Source organism: Bubalus kerabau, chromosome 1, assembly GCF_029407905.1.
Source record: "Bubalus kerabau isolate K-KA32 ecotype Philippines breed swamp buffalo chromosome 1, PCC_UOA_SB_1v2, whole genome shotgun sequence".
Lineage (NCBI taxonomy): Eukaryota > Metazoa > Chordata > Mammalia > Artiodactyla > Bovidae > Bubalus > Bubalus kerabau.
In genome coordinates, this window is record NC_073624.1 from 36,203,767 (window position 1) to 36,225,469 (window position 21,703).

At 39.1% G+C, this 21,703-nt stretch overlaps 1 protein-coding gene across 12 annotated transcripts in view; it reads right to left on the reverse strand.

Annotated features, from left to right (window-relative positions):
• Positions 1-21,703, reverse strand: part of SOX5 (SRY-box transcription factor 5) — a 1,162,090-nt gene that overhangs the window by 912,592 nt on the left and 227,795 nt on the right. Inside the window, exon 4 of one of the 12 annotated variants that reach the window (XR_008711735.1) lies at positions 12,689-13,658. The exons of the other annotated variants lie outside the window; for them this stretch is intronic. The gene's annotated coding sequence lies outside the window, so the exon portion shown is untranslated. Of the gene's footprint in view, positions 1-12,688; positions 13,659-21,703 lie in introns of those variants that run through there. 12 annotated transcript variants of the gene reach the window in all.

Genomic DNA, 21,703 nt, shown 5'->3' on the forward strand with positions numbered 1-21,703 from the left:
CTATCTTTGGAAGTAGTTTGACACATGAGAGACATGGCAAGCATATATTTTGAATGAATAAATAAAAAATGTTCAAATATGTGTGTTTATAGTTTCCAGACATGCTAGAGATCTAAACACAATCATTTCATCTGATTCATCTCCTCTATTAAAATTCCACTGAAATTAGTAAACCATTTTTTTTTTGGCTGTACCTTATAGGATGTGAGATCTTAGTTTCCTGACCAGAGATCAAACCTACACTCCTTGCATCAGAACTGCAGAGTCTTAACCCCTGGACCATCAGGGCAGTTCAAGTAAAGGCATGTTTTAAAAGTTACAAACCCCAGAACTGAAGAATAAGAGAAGACTATCTGTTACCAAAAGATCTCACCAAGTTTCTAGAAGATGGTAAGCAGATGGAGAAGCAATGACTGGTGAAGCTACCATAAGTGAAAATATAAATACACACGGCTGCATCTGGAAAGTGAGCCAATTTCTCTATCACAGCTCCAATAGGAGATACTAGGTACCATGGAGAAGTAGAAATGGGACAGAAAAGAAGGGTACTCTCTGATCAACAGAGTAAAATAAAATGGAATCAATTTAATATAATACTATAACCCTGGAACACCTCTTCTATGTGCAGTAACTTAATAGACATATTATTCGACTACTGTGCTCAGTTGTGTCTGACTCTATATGACTCCATGGACTGTAGCCCACCAGGCTCATCTGTCCATGGGATTTTCCAGGCAAGAATACTGGAGTGGGTTGCAATTTCTCTCTCCAGATTTAACTAACAGAATGGGGAAAACAGCTGTTTGGGATGAATGTTATATTAACGTCATAATAAATAAAAAAGGATTAAATGAAATAAATAATTAACAATAAAATTAGACGTATATGTGAGGGGTATATGCATTTACATTTTCTGAATGCAAAAGCAACAGAAGAAATCAAAGAAATAAAAATAGAGATTTCAATGCATAAACAAAAATTAACAGAGTACACTAAAAATGAAAAGTTAAAGACTGAGAATATGTTTATAACAAATATAAGGGAAATTTTAATATATGAAGAGGAGTTATAATTGCATCAAAAATACACCTCAAGAGAAAAGTGGACAAAGGATGTAAAGGAAAAACTCGCAGACTAAGAAATACAAATGGAAATAAACATATAAGCTTCACTAAAAATCAAAGAAGCGTCAAATTAAAATAAAAGGACACCTCGCCGCGCCTATCACTTTGCAAATGCCCAGGCTTGGCAAAGGGACACTGAACGAGGCACTAGTTTACACTGCCCACGGAAAGACATCCAAACTCTGAAGAACAACGCTGTACCATTGTCATTTAGTAGTTCCAGTTCTGATGATCTGTCTTCAGTAGATAATCAAAGTTATAAATGAAGTTTGATGCACAAAGATGTAATTTAGAATAAGCACCTTAAATGCTTACCCATAAGAGAATGGTCATACAAGTAAGAATACATCCTATACACCAGAATATATCTACATGATGACAAATCACTGAGTCTCATTGACTAAGAATATTTCATTTCACTGAAAATTGATCAAAATAAGTTGTGATAAATGCAATATATAATATATATACACTTATGATCCCAAATATATTAAAAAATCAAGAGATCTGGAATAAATATCTATAAAAAAGTTATAGTGGTTTTTCTCTGGGTCTTGATTTTTACATTATTCATTATTTTCCAAACTGTCTAAAATGTGAAAGTAATTTTTTTATCCTAAAAAGATAAACATAACTGTTATGAAAAAAAAATCCTTAGATCTTAGCTCTTGTGTCTCCATTTCACCCATCCTGATGCTGCAAACCACAGCAATGAATTCCTTAGCATCATGAAAGAGAAACTCCTTTTTCTACCATCTCAAAATTCTTCAAGACTAAGAGATGTAAATCTTTACAATATGCAGCCACCTTGTAGCTATTACAGAGATGGGAAAGTGGCAGAAGGGGGAGGTGGTGAGGTTCTTCCTTCCCAAATCATTCTCCATCCACTACTTGATTCCAACAATCTCTAAAGAGAGGTCACTGTCTTTATTTTCATTTTATTACCAGCAGTAATAGCCTTTATTGAGCATTTAGCATGTGCTAGGCGCTGTTATGGGGCTTCTCAGGTGGCGCTAGTGGTAAAGAACCCGCCTGCCAATGCAGGAGACAAAAGAGATGTGGATTCAATCCCTGAGTCGGGAAGTTGCCCTGGAAGAGGGCATGACAACCCACTTCAATAATCCTGCCTGGAGAATCCCCATGGACAGAGGAGTCTGGCAGGCTACAGTCCAAAGGGCCGCAAAGCGTCAGACACAACTGAGGCGACTTAGCACACACACATGCACAGGCACTGTTACAAGTGCATCATATACATTAATTTACTTAATCCTCTCAACAACTATTACTATCCCTATTTGATAGCTGAGAAAACTGAGAATGGGAGAAGTTAAGTTACCTGTTTGAGGTCAGAGGGTAAGTAAGATACTAGATTCAAATCCAGGCCCAGAGCTCCAAGGCCTACCTTTTTAACCCTATGCTTTAAGGCATATGTACGTGTAAGAATTAAAATATTTAATCAAATTCAGGAAAAGGTATGGAAAGCTTATCCTTTTTAAGGGAAAGATTCCAACTGGGAAGAGAGTGCTGGCATGAAGGACAGACAGGTGACACCAAGAAATGTACAGAAAATTTAAATTGTGACATTGACTATAAGCCTCACTATTTTATGGCTGTCCTTAACTCCATATATAAAAAGACTGGTCACATTCTTTGTAGATGTTATTTACAACTTCTGTTTTCATTAGCCAACTTTTCAATATAATCTCAAGAATTAGGAATGTGTGCAATGAGCTCACAAGAGCCCCCCAGGATATTTTAAAATTTCAAGAGAAACAGCAACACCTCTTGGACACTGTGTGAGCTACTACTATTAGATGGCTTGGACCTAACATAAAAAACATAATTTATATTGGTGTAAAGTACCAGAAAGAAATGACTGAAATACTGAGGGTGCCATGAATGAAGAAAGCTTGAAACTTTTAAAGTAGCCTATGGAATTTACTAAGAGGTTAAGTGTTACTGACAAATGGGATTTGTGTGCTTTACATTTTCTGCCTTTGATTTATCCCAAACTTTCTAATTCCACTGTGAACTCTTATTGTTTTAGTAAAACAAAAAGTTATTAAAAAAATAGGAATGTGAGTATTTTATCAAGTATATTTTCAATAGCTACTGGTTCCAGGTTAGGAATATTACCCTTTATGTATCAGTAAAATTAAAATTTTCTCGGCAAAAACATGAAATTCACAACTATTTCCTAAATTTAGACTTGGAAATAAATAAAACATAGGGATGTGATTTTTTTATGTCAAATGATTCAGACAATGATTCAAAGCTATACCAAGACTTGTTCTGAAATCCAGGGGTCAAGATCAAAGAACCTCCATTTAGGACATTCACTGAGAAGAAAGCAAATCAAATAGGAAATTTTTGCATGGAGACTCAGATCATTCAAATGCAACTGAATATAGTATTTAAGCACTTCGGTTCAGTTCAGCTCCGTTCAGTCGCTCAGTCACTTAAGAATCTCTTAATGGTAGTAATTCTTACTTCCATAATGTATGTATAATATAAATCTACCTACATAGAGTATGCCCCCTAGAAAAGAAAATTCTCCTTCCTGTTAGAGGCCTAAGACATAAGAATAAAACTAAACTATCTGAGAAGCGGTATAAGAGAGGAGGGAACAACCTGTAGGTACGGCTATCACTCCAGAGCAGTGAGTCCAATCCTCTTGTATGAATGAGAAACCAAGTGGCGCAAAGAATGAAGATGGGGCCCAGACATCTCCCAGTCAAATGAAAATCTCTGGGCATTTTCCAAGCAAACAAATTTTATAAAAGGAGCTGTGTCAACCAAAATAAAAACTTTTTTGTGGTGTTACACATCAAATGAAAGCAGTGCAAGTCTCAGGTAAGCCACACTTAGATATTTACTACAAGGAAAGTCAAAGAGTCTGAGAGTTCAGGATTTTCTGCTGCAGTTGATGATTTAAATGACAATCAGATCATCATAACTGCAAAGCTTAACCAATAATCACCCACTTAGTGTTTTGGAAAAATCAAAGACAGTTACATCTCTAGGAAAAATACTAACAAAGTTTCTTTTCTTGACATAGCTTTCAGAATCTGAGGATGTGAAGGACACCTTACTTCTTGTAAGTTCTTTAATCAGACACTATTTCCAGTTCACAAGTCTCAGATGTATTAACACCGTTATCCAGTTTATTGGCTTTCTATCTCTCTGAATCTGACTTAAAAGATGGGGGCTCTCACATTGCCTCCTTTTGGCTTGGGAGACATGTACTACTTGAGTTCTAGAAAATGACATTGCCACTAGAGCAGGAAAGAAAATTTTTGCTAATGGGTAAATCCTTTAAGGCACTGAAACTTTATTAAACCTGCTTTTTATCAAACAAACTAAACAGGCCACGCAATATAAATTGCATGTAGAATTATTTGGGATTAAGAAACGATGCAAGAACTTTCCGGAATCACATGTATTTAGAAGGTAACAAAACAAAAATTTTTTGCATAAAAAAAGTGAGTTATTTCAACTAGACTGAGATGTACTTCATGTTTTTTTAAACGTAAAAATTAAAGGAGTAGAACATAAAAATCACTTATTTAAAGGATGTCAAAGATGTTTCCTTTCCCTGGTTTTTGAAATGCAAATATAAATAACGGAAGCTTTACCTAGTTGAATATAAATCCTGTAAAATCCTGCATCACTGACTCATTCTCAGCATTATTTAATATCAAGGCTGGAATTTATAAGCATTCACATTTATAAAATTGATTTTATAGCTATTATAAATATTTTACTTTATTGATGATTTACTTAGATATTTTGATTATTGCCTACACTTTATATATACAAGCTATTTGAAATTCTTTGCTGTTTACTCGCTAAGTCAGGTCTGACTCTTTTGAGATCCCAATTACTGTAGCCTGCCAGGCTTCTCTGTTCATGGGATTTTTCAGGCAAGGATCCTGGAGTGGGCTGCCATTTCCTCCTCCAGGGGATCTTCCCGACCCAGGGACTGAACGAAAATCTTCTGCATCTTCCACATTGCAGAAAGATTCTTTATCAATAGGATGTGTTAAAAAGCTAAAAGGTCAAGATACCTATAAAAGAAGACTAGACCAAATGAGTGCATGATCTATTCTTCACGTAAAATTTATTCCCTATTCTGTACATATAGAATACATGCAGATACATGCATATCTATGCATATGTGTACACATATGTATATATTCTAAAAAGAATGAGGTCAAGACCAGAAATACAGGGAAATGTAGAAAAATGAAATAACTCTTTTGGACCTATAATCAGGAAATAAAAGCTGATGTTTAATTCTCTGGCACTTGAATATCACCCTGTACTTTTCAGGTTGACCAGAGTCATGTCTGGATTTTAATTTCTGGTTGACTATTCATTCTTTACTCCACAAACTCTGGATGATCAGGTACTGCGTGCCAGGCAGTATGCTTGGGGTCAGGTGCGGTGCTGAGCAAAGCAGTCAGGTTCCCTGTTCTGGAACTTACAGTCTACTGGCAGAAACAGACATTATACAGATAAGCAGCCTGGGTCTTCCCCTGTCCCTGCACCTCTCTGGATCTGTCTGTCACACACAGTAACAGAGCATACAGTGACTGAGGAAGGGACAGGACAGGAAGCAGTGCAGTGGGAAGTATGGAGGGTAGGGGACAAGAATTGCACCCCACTCTGGAGAACCAAGAAGGATTCACGGCAAGCCCTTTGGGCTTGGACGGATATTGAAGTAGGAGCCAATGGGGCATGAGTATGTTGAGACACAGCAGAAAGCCATCTAAGCAGATGGAGCCATGGAGCCATTAAGGCAGAAGGTACAACATGTGCAAAGGCCCTGAGGTGAGAAGGGCAGGGTGTTTATTAGTCAGGGCCAGCAACTTCAAGTTTTGTTAGGGAGTTGGGTGTTTACTGAGAGTGCAACAGGGGCCACTGACGGGTTCTTTACAGGAGTGATAGCGTCAGATTTGCATTTATCACTGGATAAAATGAGGAAAATGGATCACAGAAATAACTGTACAGAAGGACACCATTATGTGGTAACTGTATCAGTACAGCCTCCCAATGCTGGTAACTCACAATGGAATTGCAGAAGCAGATATTTTTTCAGTAGTCTTATATGGATCTGAGAGTTCGACATAAAGAAGACTGAGCACCAAAGAATTGATGCTTTCAAACTGTGCTGCTGGAGAAGACTCTTAGAGTCCCTTAGATAGCAAGGAGATCCAACCAGTCAATCCTAAAAAAAATCAACCCTGAATATTCACTGTAAGGACTGATGCCGAAGCTGAAACTCCAGTACTCTCTGGCCATCTAATGCAAAGAGCTGACTCATTGGAAAAGACCCTGATGCTGGGAAAGACTGAGGGCAGGAGAAGAGGATGACAGAAGATGAGAGGTTTGGAAGGCATCACTGACTCAATGGATATGAGTTTGAGCAGACTCAGGTAGACAGTGAAGGATGTGGAAGCCTGGCATGCTGCAGTCCATAGGGACACAGAGAGTTGGACACGACTAAGCAGCTGAACAACAACAACAGGGCAAGTGGACATTTGGAACAAGGTAATAATCAGATTTAGGGGCTGCTGTAATGTGCCACAAAGGTCCCCTTTAGGATCCAGGCAGTCATTTGCCCAGCTGTGAGAAAAGCTGGCTGCAGAAGGCTCACAGTTGAGTCACTTCTGGAAAACAGAATTTCCCCCAGCTGAAGGAACTGCCTTAACCAGGTAATGTCCTCTCCAGCACTGTGGTGGTGATGGTTTAGTTGCTAAGTCATGTCTGACTCTTGCAACCCCTTGGACTGAATCCCACCAGGCTCCTCTATCCATGGGATTCTCCAGGCAAGATATTGGAGTGAGCACCCATTTCCTTCTCCAGGGGATCTTCCTGACTCAGGGATCAAATTCAGGTGTCCTACAGTGCAGGCAGATTCTTTACTAACAGCCAGCCAATACCCAATATCTGGATGTGAGGGAGTGGGGCCGGTGGTACAGGGGCTCAGCCCCCTTGCCTCAAAGGGAAAACTTCGAAGGGATTAGCTTGCAGATCATACCAGCCTCTGACTAATCTTGGTTGCCTCATCTCTCACAGATATTCCGAGAGCCTCCTCCATAAACTGCCTGAACATCTCCCTCTCAGAGTCTTTTTCTGAGGAACCCAGGCTAAGACAGCATACAAGGGGTTTCCTGTTTGTTTTTAAATCATCATATCAGTTAATTCACACTCTTTCGTAGTAATAAATATTATCTAATAAACTGCTTTGAAAAGTAATGTATTTACAGAATGGGTATTTTAAGATAATCTTGCATGCATGCTAAATCACTTGAGTCGTGTCCAACTCTTGCAACCCCATGGACTGTACCCCGCCAGGCTCCTCTATCCATGGGATTCTCCAGCCAAGAATACTGGAGTGGGTTGCCATGTCCTTCTCCAGGGCATCTTCCTGACCCAGGGATTGAACCTGTGTCTCTTAAATCTCCTGCACTGGCAGGCAGGTTCTTTTACCACTAGCGCCACCTGGTCACCCCCCTAACATCATCTTAGACTAAATATTTAGTCTGAGCCAAATAAACACGACTCCCTATGATATTACTATAGCAAAGCTTTGGCACTGTATTCACTACGCAGGGAATTAAAACCCAAGCAAGAAACTAGCTTGACCCAGTTAATCTACCTATACATTTTTTTGTTCATTGGTTTCCCACTAAACCTGGTAAACACTACCATTAAAATATCTGGGAGGTAAAGCTGGTGAACAAGTGTCTGACTCTGTGTGAACCAGTAGACACTAAATGGGCTTGTCTGATCTATACAACAGAGCGTTCAACCCAGCGATTTGAGCACATCCTTTCTGCTTCATTGGTCACCAATGGATTTTCTGTTAAGTTCAATTGAGTCTGGCACTCTTTTTAGCCTTTCTCTTTTGAGGGAAAGGCTGATGCTGTTTAAAGGTCTTACTAAAAAGCAGAGCCCTTTGATTGAGAACCTCAAAAAAAAGAGTATATCAAGAGCACACCTTTTAATACAGAGCCGCGCACTCCCTTATTTTAAGCCCAGCAAGGGAAGCCTAATTGTCGGAAAGATTTTTTATTAGTTCATTTTTACGAAGTGTGCATCCCCACCGAGGCAGTTGAATCCAGGGAGAAGACTCAGTGAGAACACTGATCCATTGTACAAATTTCGTGTGCCCGGTGGTCCTGCCCTAATAGCCATTTAGGCAATCAAATATCAGTTTTGCTTTTTTTTTTTCTGGTTAGTCCCTACTAACCTAGGAAAAAGGCACAGCCTTATAGAAATGTCATGATATCAAAGTCCTTATGTTGTGGGATAATTTTAAAAGATGATTAGGAATCCACTTGTAATAGAATTTTAGTTTGATAAGGTAAAGTGGAAACAAAAGCACCTGATTAATAATTTTTAAAAAATCAAACATTGAATCTTATTGGCTCTCTACTTTTATAATCACAATTTAAAAAAAAATCTACTCAGAGATGTGTCTGTCAATTGTCTGTTCTCAGACTCCCTCCCTGCTCTATACCATAGGGGGTTAAATCTCACATATAATATTTCTTCAGGGTCCATTGCTGGTTTACGTATTAATAAACAAGATTTGTCCAATGAGAGGAACTGGAGGAATAAAGTAAGGTGTGAGGAGAGAGAAACCTTCTCTTTGCTTCAGGAAGCATCTCTAACAATAGCTGCACTTCCTTGCAGGGATCTAGTTCCCACAAGGCCCTCCCTCTGAGGGGAGCCGCCACTGGACAGCCTTGGCTCCTGAGTTCTGGTAATACTGTCTCCTCCCTTGGTTTCTCCATCTCTAAAGTTGACAGCTGCTTCCTATTATGGAAAATCTCCCATTTTAACTATATTAATTCAGTTTCTTAAATTTCTTCTATTGAACTATCTGACATGGACTCTGTTTTCCTAATTGGTGCCCAACTGACACATAAACTACCCCAATTCTTTTAAAACCAGGTCCTAAGCTAATACACCATACTGTTTGAAGGGTTGTTTCCAATTTTTTTTTTTAATTTCCTTATTGAGGCATAGCTGATATATAGTATTAGATACGTTTCAGGTATATAACACAGTGATTCATAATTTTTAAACATTACATTCCATTTGTGAATAATACAGGCCTTCACAGGTGGCTCAGGGGTAGAGAGTCCGCCTGGCTTTGCAGGAGACTAAGGTTCAGTCTCTGGGTGAGAAAGATCCCCTGGAGAAGGAAATGGCAACCCACTCCAGTATTTTTGCCTGGTGAATTCCATGGACAGAGGAGCCTGGAGGGCTACAGTCCATGGGGTCACAAAGAGTTGGACATGACTGAGCGACTAAACAACATTAATAATTATTATAAAATATTGGCTATATAGCTAAGGTTTGTTTTTAATTCATTGTGCCCAGAACTTGTTGGAGCTCTCAAATTCTAAACCTCAAACACTGTGATTAAGTTCTCATATCAGCCCATATACTTTGCTTGATTCTGTTTTTTCCTTCTCCTAACTATTTTATTTCTTCAGCTTTATGGAGGTATAATTTAAAAATAAAATTGTAAGATATTTGGAGTTTACAACGTGATGATTTGATATAGGTACTCACTGCAAAAGGATTCCCCTCATCAAGTTAATTAACACATGCATCACCTCACCTATTTATTTATTTTTTTTTTTTTTTGGTGAGAACATTGAGGTTCTATTCTTTTAGCAAATTTTAATTATACAATACAAAATTATTAACTGTAGTCACCATGTTATACCTAAGACCTTCAGATCCTATTCATTTTATAATCTTAACATAACTTAAAGGCAATATTTCCTGGGTCTCTAGTTTTGATTCTCTTCTTTTTTCACTCTGTACAGTCACTCTTAGTGACATCAACCAAACTCTTTAATCACCAATTTCTAAAAAAATCTACCCCTCCAACCTAGACTTCTTCCTGAAATCCAGACCTAAATATCTCCTTTTTTTTTTTAAACTAGATATCTTCAAACAAATGTCTTGCATGCATCACAAATTTACTCTGTCTTCAACTGAACCAGTTATATCATCTAGTCAAACTTGTTTCTTTATTTGCTATTAAAATATTAATGTTCCTCGTTACCGATATCAGATACTTTGACATAATCCTAGGACTTCCCCCTCTCCTCTGTATCTAATTGGTCAGTAAGTCTCATAGATTATAGATATGTAATATCTCATATATTTTCCCTATTATCTATTTCTCCTGCCACTGTCTTAATTTAGAAACTTACTTCTTGTTTGGGCCACTTCAAGAGCCTCCTAACTGGCCTTTCTATCCTTTCATCTAGCCCCCCTCAATGCAAACAGATTGATCTATCTAAACTGTGATTCTGACTATCATTCAAATATTTTGTATTTATTTAAAGGATCCCCATAGCATTCAAAATAGAACACTGAATGGTGTATTACAAGGTTTCTTATCTAAGCAATACCAAATTTTCTAGATTCATTACTTCCCCATACCTGCACTTCCCTCTATCCACATCAAACTCATCTCACCCCATGTGTTTCCCTAGTACCTGCTTAATATCATTTATGCTTGTGGTTTGAATGCCACCATTTACAACTAGTAACTCAATTGTTCTAGAAAGCAAGTTCAATAGTCATCTCCTTTCATTTCAAAAAGAAAATGTAGAGAAGGAAAAGGTTAACACATTATGGATCTAAAGTGTCAGGTGAAATGTGTCAGACCAATGGCTTATAGAGTCTCCTGGACTGGGCTTGGCTTCCTACTCACCATCTTTGTTTTCTACTCCCTATGACAGGTCTGCCTGCATCACTTCTTTACTGGTTCTTCCCTCTGCAATTTATCCCCTATTCCTTATAATCTTTGAATCAAGGTCATGGCAACATAAGGAAAAAAGATGCAGGATAAATCAGCCTGCTCCTTGGCTCTCCTTTCTTCCAACTCATGCCCTTTTCTATCTGAGCTGCAGTCCATTAAGGGAAGACAAAATGAGGACACAAAAGATATATATATCTTTTGAGCTAGAACTGAACTAGGGTATTATAATATGTCTTTGGCTCTGCCTTTAATCTTCTCTGAGCATCACGTTTGGTGGATTCTATCTTATTCACAGTTATATCCCCAACACTAAGGACAATATAGGCATATAGCAGATACTTAATAAATATTGCCTAAAGAAACAGCTAAATGAATATTCCTGCCAAAAAACAAGCTGCTCTTGGTCACAGGTAAAAAGTTCGAGGGGCTGCTTTGAGGGTTAAGGATCCCTCAAAGAGAGAAATAGACCATGGAGAAAAGGAAATATTGGTGGGCACAGGGGAAGCACTATTGTGGCCAGGAAGACAACTGTATGTTGTGTACATTGTTATTAATACCTTGGCTGTTATCGGCAAATCAGTTTTAGTACGACTTTATAACTTTGGAGAACTAAACAATTTAGATGCTCGAGAATAAGTTGTCATGATCATCAAGCAGGACTCAGTGGCACCTTTAAAATCCCTTTATGTTCCTATCCTTTCCACCCTCATTGCTCCTTGGACAGCTTGCAATTTGGTGTTTGAAATAAATAGAAACAATATAAGGGAGCAGATACAGCCTCACCAAGGCTTACTGCTTCCTCTGAACACATGGGCCGAGTTTCCAAACTGGAGATGAGAGCAGATGGTGGCGATAGTCGTAAAAAATCTGCCTACAAATGCAGGAGACATAAGAGATGGAGGTTCGATCCCTGGGTCGGGAAGATCCCCTGGAGGAGGGCATGGCAACCCACTCCCTATTCTTGCCTGGAGAATCCCATGGACAGAGGAGCCTGGCTGGCTACAGCCCATAAGGTCACATAGAGTCGGACACAACTGAAGTGATTTAGCATGCATGCATGCACAACCACTGTGTCACACAGGTTAACATGATGACACAAAGTCAGAGAGACCTGCCTCTGTGAGCTGATGAAAGAGATGCATCCTTTTTCAAACATTCAAATAACTCTATAGTTCTCATCAGGCTTCTGTGCTGCTCATCTTAAGTGGAATTGGCCAACTGAAAGGGATGTGCTTGGGTGGTCTTTTTTTAGAGCACATCAATGTGCTCAGAATAACAGAAATATTTTTGACAAAGGTCAAAAAGGCTTCAGGCGGAAACACAAAACAAAGGCTTGTACTTTAACAAGCAAAACTAGGGAGGATGTTGATTTTGTACCTAATCATACAGCATAGGATTGAAAGGTGCTCTTATCAGCAAATGAAACCATCTGGGCCCCAGTTTTACCGTATAAAGAGGAAACCTAGGCTGCTTAGAAAGCCCGTCAAACTTGTACAAAAGAATGTGTACACATACCATATGGTAAGAGAGTCTTTTAATGACTCAAGATACTCCTATTTACTCAGTCTGATAACATGCTAATGGCCCAGTAAAGGCTCTTCTGTTTAAATGCACTGTGATTCTATAGAGCCATGCTTCTCCAACTGGAGTGTCAGACTCCTGAGGGTGTGTGGAGCTGGGATGGGGTAAGAGAATACCATGGGTGAGATGGGCCATAACTTCCTGGTGTATCAGACTAGGAAAACAAAGTGAAATAATCTGAATAGAATACAAACAGTATTTTATTTTAGCATGAACACAGTTATATTGTAGGAAAGAATGCAACATTCACAGACAAGTTATAAATACTAAAAGTTCACAGAGCTTTCACTTTCTTTCTAACACTTCAGAAGGCCAAATCCTCAGCACTTATATCTGACCACACAGACCCCAAGGCCCAGCTCAATTTCTAAGTGCCTGAACCCCCTCCAGGGACTCCAGCCACTAAACCCCTTTTCTCAGCTACTTTCCCTCCGCACAGCCAGCCAAAGAGTACTTTCTTGTTCTACTGTTTCACATGTCAATTGGATCTTCCAAACGTTAAAAATCTCATTGAGAACAGAGTCATGGGCTTTACAACCCTTTACCTGTTATTGATTATATGAATTATTACCAGAAGTAGTTTCAATAACAAAACTATAATATTGACACTCGAAATGAAAAAGTGCAAAATTAATGTTGATAATTCTAAAAGAATTATTGATAACGATTATTGGACTTAACCACTTATTCTGTGACCTCAAAGTACTTTAAAATATTAAATATTTCCATCCTCATTATCTCTCTTGAAATACTTATTGTTAAATGGCATATACTAAATATGAATGAATAGACATGAATAAAACTGCCATGAAGGAGGATGTATAACCCTCAGGTTCTACTAGCTTGATATGGAGTTTATTCATATTAGTTGCACACTTGTTCTGCTGCTCTTTAAGCCTACCTATTCCTTCTGTTCCAGTATTGCACATTTAGTGTAAACAAGGCAGACCAGGAAAGTATTCTGTTTATTTAGCTCCACAAATCACTCATACAGCCCTATTTCAGTGTTTGGTCCAAACACAGTTACTCTTCATCAACTTGAAGTTTCCATGTACATCTCATCCTGTTACACATCTATTTCTGCTCTTCCACAAAGTCATAGGTCCAGCCTCCCAGGTTCAGGTCTCCCAGTCTCATAGGTTCAGGTCTCTCTACTGAAATATGGAGGAATGAACATCATCAGTGAAACTGGCTTAATTTTCCCAGAATTTTCCACATTATTGATAATCTGTGACAAAATCAGATGAGAACTGGGTGAGAAAGGTCAGATAAGATCTTTCAGTACTGCTTTGCCATTCTGAACTCCGAAGAACAGAGAATAATAATTCAAAGTAGAACTCATTTGAAATAGAAAAAATATATATGATGCAGAATATAGTATAAATGTATTATTCTATTAAAGTAGATAAACATATCTTTAGGATTATGAACACTTTAACTAATGGCTTTTTCCATCAAAGAAAATCAATGTATAAGGGGTATTTAACAATAGCAACAATTTAATTTTAGCAACTTCTGCTTCCCTTAAGAAAATGTATTTAAATGATGACAGCTACCATTTTGATAAACTTCTAAATTCTGTATGTTAACACTCTAGGATGTGACTACAGTTTTAAACTATTTGTCATGAATTGGCACTGCCAATTGCAGTGCTAGACAACTTTCAGCAAAGTTAGCAATAATAATTGCTTAAACTCCCGAGTTTCTCAAATCCCTGGGGTGAGGACTGATGAACTGATCTGGCCGCAGAAAACTTCCAGAGACACTTTGAAGTAGTTTCAAGTATAAAATGTATGCACTGTTTTATGTAAGGGTTCACTAGTATTTACCAAGGTAGACAGGTACAAAGGGAAATTCTTTCAGGCTGCAGTCGTTCCAGAAATAATATAGCTGATAAATAAAGATGAAATCTCACCAAATTAACACACCACTTCTGATATTTGTTTTTAATTGTGCAATAAGAGATCCTTGAATCATGACATTAATGTTGTTGTTGTTGTGCAGTTGCTAAGCCATGTACAACTCTTTGTGACCTCATGGACTGCTTTGTGCCAAGCTTCCCTGTCCTTCACTGTCTCTGGGAGTTTCCTGCAACTCGTATCGATTGAGTTGGTGATGCTAATGACACTAATAGGTATGCCAATTAATAGTTCTGAAGCAAAATGAGTACTCTAGAGTTTGTGATAGGGACTTCGCTGGTGCTCCAATGGTTAAGACTTCGAGCTCCCAATGCAGGGGGCCCGGGTTCCATCTCTGGTCAGGGAATCCACGACTTAGAGTTCGCATGGCACAACTGAAGATTCCACATGCTGCAATGAAGAACACCGAGGATTCTGCATGCCACAGCTAAGACCCAGTACAGCCAAATAAATACATAAAGTTTGTGATCTCCTTTCAAATGAAGCTAAAGAATAACAATAATAAAGCAGTCCAAAACCTTTCCATGTCCACTGGTTCTTCTAGGACCAGCCCCAAGTACATCACCCGCTACAATGTTGCTGTCACATTGACTTCCTTTTCATTTAACGCAGCTCTTCTTCAGCCCAGGGATTTATTTATATGTGCAAATTCCTCGGCCTGCAGAGCTCTCTCCATGGCTTTGGACAGGACTGGCTCCAATGCACTGCTCACATCTCAGGCACATCTTTGTTGAACAACTTAGCAATTAAGGTCCTTGCCTGGGCCCAGGTCTTCTTTGTCACCTAATCCTCCATAATTTCTTTTTAATGGTTAATCTAATGAAGTACATACATAACATAAAATTCAGCACTTTAGCCATTTTTCAGACGGCAGCTCACAGGGTTAGATATGTTCACAATATTGCACCTGTCATCTCCAGAATCCTTCGCAGCATGCAAAACTAAAACTCTATGCCCATTAAACAAGATCCCTTCCCTCTGTGCCCTAGCCCCTGGCAACTACCATTCTACTTTCTGTCTCTTATGTTTTTAACTACCCTAAGTATCTCACATAAGTGAAATCCTGTAGTGTCTGTCTTTTGGTTAATGATTTATTTCACTTCGCATAATCGCCTCAAGAATCATCCATGTTGTGGCATATGTCAAAGCTTCCTTCCTTTATAAAGCTGATAATAATTCATTATATTACATATACCAGGTTTTATCTATTAATCTATCAATGCTTCCACCTCTTGGCTGTTGTGCTTAATACTATTATAAACATGGGTGTATAATTATCTCTATGAGATCTCACTTTCAGTTCTTTTGGATATATACACAGAAGTGGAATTGTTGGGTCCTATGCAATACTTTGGCCACCTGATGCGAAGAGCTGACTCATTGGAAAAGATGCTGATGCTGGGAAAGATTGAGGGCAGGAGGTGAGGGGGATGACAGAGGTTGAGATGGTTGGATGGCATCACCAACTCAATGGTCATGGGTATGGGTAGACTCCGGCAGTTGTTGATGGACAGGGAGGCCTGACGTGCTGCAGTTCATGGGGTTGCAAGGAGTCAGACACGACTGAGAGACTGAACTGAACTGATGATAAATCATATGTTTAATTTTTGAGAAACTGCCATTCTATTTTTCATAGCAAATGTGGCTCAGACCATGAACTCCTTATTGCCAAATTCAGACTTAAATTGAAGAAAGTAGGGAAAACCACTAGACCATTCATGTATGACCTAAATCAAAGCCCTTATGATTATACAGTGGAAGTGAGAAATAGATTTAAGGGCCTAGATCTGATAGATAGAGTGCCTGATGAACTATGGAATGAGGTTTGTGACATTGTACAGGAGACAGGGATCAAGACCATTCCCATAGAAAAGAAATGCAAAAAAGCAAAATGGCTGTCTGGGGAGGCCTTACAAATAGTTGTGAAAAGAAGAGAAGCGAAAAGCAAAGGAAAAAAGGAAAGATATAAACATCTGAATGCAGAGTTCCGAAGAATAGCAAGAAGAAATAAGAAAGCCTTCTTCACCGATCAATGCAAAGAAATAGAGGAAAACAACAGAATGGGAAAGACTAGAGACCTCTTCAAGAAAATCAGAGATACCAAAGGAACATTTCATGCAAAGATGAGCTCGATAAAGGACAGAAATGGTATGGACCTAACAGAAGCAAAAGATATTAAGAAGAGGTGGCAAGAATACACAGAAGAACTGTACAAAAAAGATCTTCACAACCCAGATAATCACGATGGAGTGATCACTGACCTAGAGCCAGACATCCTGGCTGTGAAGTCAAGTGGGCCTTAGAAAGCATCACTATGAACAAAGCTAGTGGAGGTGATGGAATTCCAGTAGAGCTATTCCAAATCCTGAAAGACGATGCTCTGAAAGTGCTGCACTCAATATGCCAGCAAATTTGGAAAACTCAGCAGTGGCCACAGGACTGGAAAAGGTCAGTTTTCATTCCAATCCCTAAGAAAGGCAATGCCAAAGAATGCTCAAACTACCACACAATTGCACTCATCTCACATGCTAGTAAAGTAATGCTCAAAATTCTCCCAGCCAGGCTTCAGCAATATGTGAACCGTGAACTTCCTGATGTTCAAGCTGGTTTTAGAAAAGGCAGAGGAACCAGAGATCAAATTGCCAACATCCGCTGGATCATGGAAAAAGCAAGAGAGTTCCAGAAAAACATCTATTTCTGCTTTATTGACTATGCCAAAGCCTTTGACTGTGTGGATCACAATAAACTGTGGAAAATTCTGAAAGAGATGGGAATACCAGACCACCTGACCTGCCTCTTGAGAAATTTGTATGCAGGTCAGGAAGCAACAGATAGAACTGGACATGGAACAACAGACTGGTTCCAAATAGGAAAAGGAGTTCGTCAAGGCTGCATATTGTCACCCTGCTTATTTAACTTATATGCAGAGTACATCATGAGAAATGCTGGACTGGAAGAAACACAAGCTGGAATCAAGATTGCCGGGAGAAATATCAATCACCTCAGATATGCAGATGACACCACCCTTATGGCAGAAAGTGAAGAGAACTCAAAACCCTCTTGATGAAAGTGAAAGTGGAGAGTGAAAAAGTTGGCTTAAAGCTCAACATTCAGAAAACGAAGATCATGGCATCCGGTCCCATCACTTCATGGGAAATAGATGGGGAAACAGTGGAAACAGTGTCAGACTTTATTTTTCTGGGCTCCAAAATCACTACAGATGGTGACTGCAACCATGAAATTAAAAGACGCTTACTCCTTGGAAGGAAAGTTATGACCAACCTAGATAGCATATTGAAAAGCAGAGACATTGCTTTGCCAACAAAGGTTCGTCTAGTCAAGGCTATGGTTTTTCCTGTGGTCATGTATGGATGTGAGAGTTGGACTGTGAAGAAGGCTGAGCGCCAAAGAATTGATGCATTTGAACAGTGGTGTTGGAGAAGACTCTTGTGAGTCCCTTGGACTGCAAGGAGATGCAACCAGTCCATTCTGAAGGAGAACAGCCCTGGGATTTCTTTGGAGGGAATGATGCTAAAGCTGAAACTCCAGTACTCTGGCCACCTCATGCGAAGAGTTGACTCATTGGAAAAGACTCTGATGTTGGGAGGGATTGGGGGCAGGAGGAGAAGGGGACGACAGAGGATGAGATGGCTGGATGGCATCACTGACTCGATGGACATGAGTCTGAGTGAACTCCGGGAGTTGGTGATGGACAGGGAGGCCTGGCGTGCTGCGATTCATGGGGTTGCAAAGAGTCGGACACGACTGAGCGACTGATCTGATCTGATCTGATACCATTTTACATACCCATAAACATTCCAATTTCTCTACAGCTTTGCTGGCACATTATTTTCTGGGTTTTTTTTTTTTATAGTAGTCTTCTTAATGGATGTGAGGTGACTCCAAACTTCCTTTCTAGCATATATCTACTTTTTAAAATTTATTCACGTTTTAAATTTCTTACTGAGACAGTTTTTGAGATATAATTGCCAAAGAAGATTAAGATGTTGATCTAAAAGATGTGATAGATTCTTTCTGAAATGTTTCTGGTATATTTTATCATTAAAATAGAAAGCAGAGTCGATTAAACTTGAATACTCTGTTCGGCGAGGAGTAGCTTTGAATGTAGAGCTGAAATGGTTCTCAATTATTTTTTCTGCAGAAGCCTTAGAATTTAGTTCAGTCAAACCTGGAGAGGGGTCTATTCTTTCACTCACTTACTCAGACAACTTTTAGTTAACTACTTAACCCTAATTTCCTCATGCAAAAATGGAAATAAAAGAATCTCTTATGGAGTTGGGCTACATATTTGAGTGAATATTAAATGACCATATCTGGGACGTGGAAGGCATTCAAGAGACCATAGATATTATTTTTTATTATACAACTGATTATCCCCTACATTGTTCAATTAGAAGATCCTTGTACAGAGTCATGAAATTTAAACAGCATCTATTATATCGTTTATAGGGTATGAACTAAATGAAATCTAAAAATTTATAAACTTGCTCATTAAGTCATGATTTCCTGCTTTACAATCTGTATCTCTATTCTTGTTTTAATTACCATTGTATCCCCAGGTCAAGCAAAAGATTTACCACATAAAAGACATACCACCTAAAAAAAAAAAAAAAAAAAAAAAAAGACATACCACCTAAGAGTTAATATCCCTGGCAGTGATCCTAAGTATGCCCCTGGCTAGGATTCCACAAATTGTCCACACTTCTGAGCGGGGTTCTGTGTGGGAATATTCCCGCAACTCCTAGAAAAGAGTTAAGAGATTGAGAGATATCTTGAAGTCTTTCTGTCTAAGAAGTAGTCCCAGATCATTAGCAGTTTATAGAGAAGCACTGAATAAGAGTGGCCTTTTGGTAACTAGGTTGAAAGAACTGCTTAATTTCTTTCCACTATACTTAAAGTATCATTTTTATTGTTATTAAAAATTGCTAATGTCAACTGAATGAACATGTTACCCAGTTCAAAGCAGCCTAAACTGCTGAGGTAAGAAATTATAATGATTAGTTATTAGAGGGAAAACCATTACATGAATGCAATGGGGAGTTACAGAGCAACAAGTAGATAATTTCTGTCTAACTACTGGGTAATTAATGCAGTAAGCAAATAACATGTACATATTGGGAATGAAGAATTATAGATTATTTGCACTTATTTTCTTTCTGTGGCAATTAAATTAACTATCTTTGATTTCTCACCTGTTACCATGGTTATTTTCGGTGATTTGGGTCATTAATGTCTTGAATATAACAGTTACATTAAAATTACAGCTCTTTCAACTTTGCAAAAAGATTCTGAAGCTACTGTGAAAGAGAAAGCTGTTGGCTTACGGAAAAAGAGCTGCCTGTTGAACGAAACTGTTTCATCATCTTAAAGCTAAGAAGTCCCACCCTTTGCTCCTTGGTGATTTTCCCTAGTAGCATCGCTGAGATTGTGTTCACCTAGGACTGCAATGAATTGGCAGGTGTTCCTGGGACAGTAAATTCTAACTATGCCTACTTATGCTGCTAATACTTCCTCTCAATAATTAGAATAAGTTCTCTCCACCTCACCCTCAAAAATTCTGGAAAAAATAATATATATTAATTATATGATGAAAAACATATACTGAAACAAAATCAGCCCTTAATTCTCTAAAAATAAATGTGAAAAACAGACTGAGCTCTGGTGGAGCCATAATAACTAGTTCCTGCTCAGGATGTGGAACATTGCCATGAGCTTTCTCTTTAGAACAAATATCCCAGTATCGATGGCTTGGTGCTGACTAGATGTGAGGGAAAATCCTAAAAAAAAAATCAAGGCTCTACTTTACTGATTTTAGTCATATGTTCGAGAGTTCTCCTTCACCCACGTCTGGCTGTGCCCTTCACCCCTGGGCTTAGTGGATGTCTCATTCACCCAGGGGTGAGGGGCACAGCCAGAGGTGGGTGACAGAGAACTCTCAAACATATGAGGCACATGACAGGGGCTCCACTGTCTCCAAACACACTTTATAGAGAACATGTTATCCTTGAAAAGCAGACAATAATAAATACCCTGCCTTAATTGAACTCCAGGTCTTAAATCTTCTCCAACAGCTGTCCTCCAATAACCTGGGTGGACAGGTTATATGTGCCAAGACAGGAATCTGACAGTCTGATTCACCACATTAAATCAGAGATTCGTGCACCCTCTGTGGAGCTTTACTTGAATAAACAGAGGAGCCCAGAAAATGGAGTCTTCATTTTCAGTGAAGAAACTGGGGGGGCTTCTTCTCTGCCCATATTTCTTGCACCCATGCTATGCACAATTTTAGACCTCATCTCAAGAATGCAGCAAAACCTAAAGCAACTGCTTTTACACTCCTCTTTGACCTCATGCATGCTAAGTCACTTTCGGAGAAGGCAATGGCACCCTACTCCAGTACTCTTGCCTGGAAAATCCCATGGACAGGGGAGCCTGGCAGGCTGCAGTCCATGGGGTCATCAACAGTCAGACACGACTGAGCAACTTCACTTTCTCTTTTCACTTTCATGCATTGGAGAAGGAAATGGCAACCCACTCCAGTGTTCTTGCCTGGAGAATCCCAGGGACAGGGGAGCCTGGTGGGCTGCTGTCTATGGGATCACACAGAGTTGGACACGACTGAAGTGACTTAGCATCAGCGTGCTAAGTCACTTTAGTCATATCTGACCCCTGATCCTATGGACTGTAGTCTGACAAGCTCCTCTGTCCATGGGATTCTCCAGGCAAGAATTCTGGAGTGGGTTTTCATGCCCTCCTCCAGCATATCTTCCGGACTGAGGGACTGAATCAGAATCTCTTATGCTTCCTGAATTGATATGCAGATTTTTTACCATTAGCATCCTCTTTGATCTCAGGAGAGTAGAGAAAAGGGTTGAAGCCAGGCCTTGAGATATTGCTGGAACAGAGAGTGAGATATGGTGGCAGGCTGAGAGATTATCATGCCTTACTGTGGAAAGGAACATTTTAAGAAAAATGATAATGCTCTACATATACCTGTAGAACTGGAAAGAGTGTATATGGGAAGAGGGTAAGTGCTTTTGCATAAGTAAACGCTTTTCTCCTGTGGATTCATTTATTCTTTTACACAACAAATATTTCTTAAGAACGTACTACCTGCTACACACTGTTCAGCAAGTTAGGAAATCAGCGGTGAACAAAATAGTCAAGGTCCTTACTCTTATCAAGTCTACAGTCTCACAGATGAAAATAAAATTAGCCAAACCATTGTATTAATGGGGCTGGTGCACTGGGACGACCCA